This window comes from Astatotilapia calliptera, chromosome 9, assembly GCF_964374335.1.
Source record: "Astatotilapia calliptera chromosome 9, fAstCal68.1, whole genome shotgun sequence".
Taxonomy (NCBI): Eukaryota; Metazoa; Chordata; class Actinopteri; order Cichliformes; family Cichlidae; genus Astatotilapia; species Astatotilapia calliptera.
Window position 1 is genome coordinate 12,833,982 of NC_137430.1, and position 3,378 is coordinate 12,837,359.

General features: G+C 41.5%; 1 long non-coding RNA gene across 1 annotated transcript; it reads right to left on the reverse strand.

Annotated features, from left to right (window-relative positions):
* Positions 1-1,833: 1,833 nt before the first annotated feature.
* On the reverse strand, positions 1,834-3,010 carry LOC145431082 (uncharacterized). Its single transcript, XR_013911438.1, has 2 exons — positions 2,699-3,010; positions 1,834-2,082 (listed from the first exon to the last, which is right to left on the reverse strand). It is a non-coding gene; the product is annotated as an uncharacterized LOC145431082 (long non-coding RNA).
* Between the last annotated feature and the right edge of the window lie 368 nt (positions 3,011-3,378).

A 3,378-nucleotide genomic window follows, 5' to 3' on the forward strand; every position in this document is an offset into this window, starting at 1 on the left:
TGGAACTATGGCACGAAACCGCTTCAAAGAAATCATGCAACACCTACGCTTTGATGACAAGTCCACCCGCAGTGATCGAGCAAAGACTGATAAGTTCGCTGCAATTTCCAGTTTGTGGGGATCATTTGTCACCAACTGCATCACGTGCTACAACCCTGGTCTACATATCACCGTTGATGAACAGCTTTTCCCATCAAAGACTCGGTGCAGTTTCCTGCAGTATATTGCAAGTAAGCCGGACAAGTTTGGGATCAAGTTTTGGGTGGCTTGCGACCTAAAATCCAAGTACATTTGCAATGTCTTCCCATATCTTGGCAAGGACCCCAGTCGTCCCACTGGGGAGAGACTTTCTGAAAATGTAGTAATGAGGCTGATGGAACCATTCCTAGACAAGGGCAGAAATGTTACCACGGACAATTTTTTCACATCGCTTTCACTTGCGCAAAAACTTCTTAGACGGAAAACCACCATCCTCGGCACAGTCAACAAGATTCGCAGGGAAATTCCTCAATCCACTAGACAGACAGATCGCAATGAATTCACCACTCAGGTATGTTGCAGGTCTTTTCTGGTTCTATGTTTATGTGTTTCATTGTGTGTAAAAGTGCTATGGAAATAACAATTTATCTTATTTCTTAGGTGTTTTCAACCTCTGCTGCCACGCTGACGGCGTATGCGGCCAAACGGAAGAAGACAGTCTATATTCTTAGCAGCATGCACGGCGTGGTTCAGACTGATAACACTACCAAAAGGAAGCCAAACACTGTCACCCTTTACAACAAAACAAAGTGTGGCGTGGATGTGATGGACCAGATGGTTCGGGAGTACACTGTCCGCAGAGGAACACGGCGCTGGCCAGTTGCCGTGTTTTATAACATGATTGACATGGCAGCACTGAATGCACATGTGCTGTATCAAGCATGCTCCGGGACGAAGGAAAGACGGGTGGACTTCCTGGTGGAGCTTGCAAGGGAGTTAGCTCACTCTCATGTAGCTGCGAAGAAGGCAAGAAAAGAACAGTTGCCTTTGACACAACCCTCCACACCGAGCCCTGGAAAAAGAGCCATGTGTCAGGTCAAACACAATTGCAAGAACAATCATGCCACTGTGCGATGTGTTCACTGCAACAGATACACATGTGGTAAATGCAGACTACAGATACCATGGCAGTGCCAGGATTGTGAGTGATTGCTGAAAATGTTGAAATGTACTCACTCACTTTTTATAATTATTTGTAAAAATGTGTACAAATGGTTGATTTTTTGTACTGTTTTTATCAATAAATCTCAGCAACAAAGGACATACACCCATGTGTGTTGATTTCTCCCTAAGATGGCAAACTGAAACACTCCAAGTTGGTGACTTTTGGAGATTTGTTTCCCTGGATGATTGAGAATGCATCAAGATGAAACAAAAGGAAGCTCACCGCTTTTAGCAGCTCCCCCACCCCCTCATCCACACACCCCCACTCCCCTCCCTCCAGAATTCCCAGGTAACAACCCAATTTACATATGAATGACTAGCCAATTTAGCTTCCACTTGCCTGACGCTAAAGCTTAGCTAAAAGCCTACCAGCCATTTGGCTGCTCTCCGGGTTTTAAAGGTAGAAAAGCCAAATGGCTGGGCTCTGGGCCTTCCTAGTTTAAACACCAAATCTGTCTGGAGTTGATAATTTAACACTGGGTGTTAAGAGTTTATATATTAACTCTCAAAGAGTATTTTAGTTTAACTACGTAAGAGTTATCTTCTAATTCATTCTAAAAAGCAGGAATTTTACTGTTCTGAACTTCTAGAAATTTCTTTTGGAAATGAACATTTACTAAAAAGATGCAATGGTTTTTGAAAAACATTTATTCTGAACTGTGCACCACAATTTCAAAACATTTTCTGAAAGATGTAACAGTATACATGTTCTCACTTTCATTAGAATTTTGTTTATCAAAAGGTCTGACATGGTAAATGCAAATAACAGCATTCTCATCACTTATTTCTTCAATACAATATGCATGTCCTTCATTCATCCCTTTGTGGAACTTCAACGCACTTCTGCTCTCCCCCATATTCCATCTTCACAAGCATATCCTGTGCGGAGATTGAATAAAAATTAGTTGACACTAATTAACGGCACAAATAATCCAGTAAACAATTGCAGCACAGTAAAAAAAAAAAAAAAAAGGAATCCTCTTTGAGCCATTACTTGTGTAAAGTATTTTCCCAAAAGAAGACACAGGCAACAGGTAATACTGAACTAAATGTAAAACCTCAACCTTTTTCATTTTTACCTAAACCGTGTGCACAAAACTCTGGAGGGATCTATGCTAACGTATAATCCAGTCAGGACGTCTGCTACTGCTGTTTGCTCGTGTGTTTTTTTTTTTGTTTTTGTTTTTTGTTTTTTTTTTTCATGGGCGATCGTTTTCAGGCTTCAAGTAGCACCATTATACCAACATTTCACATTCTACACATTGTTTTAGGTGTATTTGACCAAAAGTTTGACTGAAAATTCACATGCAAGCTTTTTTTCAAGGCTGTGGTATTTGCCCGCAAACAATACCTTTCAGCTAGCTAAAACAGAATATTATGCTATCACCGAGCAACATGGCTACTGCCTTCCACACAGCTTTGTCTCAACTCCAAAGAGCCACAGAAGTAAAAGCTCATAATAATAATTGAAACAATATTTGAAAAAATGACTTACCAAGCATGGCAAACAACTCGAATATGTAGAGCAAAATGTTCTGAAACGGCTTCACTTCAGCTTCGATTGGAGCCGTGCTGGGGGCGGAGTCTGTGAATTTACTCTGTTGGTGTCATAGCCCCTCTAGGAGTTCAGAGTTAAGAGGTCAAGAGTTAATGTTTCCATTGTAACACCTCCAGATTTGACATAGAAACACTCATTTTTAACACTCGATTTTAACTACTATCATTTTACACCTCAGAGTTACATTAAAAGAATGTGACTCTGCTTAGAGTAAAATTAACTCTACTTTTGCAAGAAGACTATTAACACCAAAACTGATAGGTTTGTAGCATAAACCTATTCGCTGGAACGTTAAGACAATATAATTACACTGCAAGCAAGACACAAGTAGGCAAACTTCTTCATGGTACTCGTGCACGGGAGAGAACCGGACAGGCACCGTTCCTTCGCTTGACCCCAGTAGCTCTCGTCCGTTCTCCCGTATCACTGTCCTTTTATTGAGGTTACATGAATATGCATAAGTTCATTAACATATGACGTCTACATACACAAAGAGTACCTTGCCTGTGTGTGTGTGTGTGTGTGTGTGTGTGTGTGTGGGGGGGGGGGGGGGGACTGCTGATCAAAGGGTCAAACATCCTTGGTCAGGAAGAGGGTAGCCTCCCCCTCACCCTAGA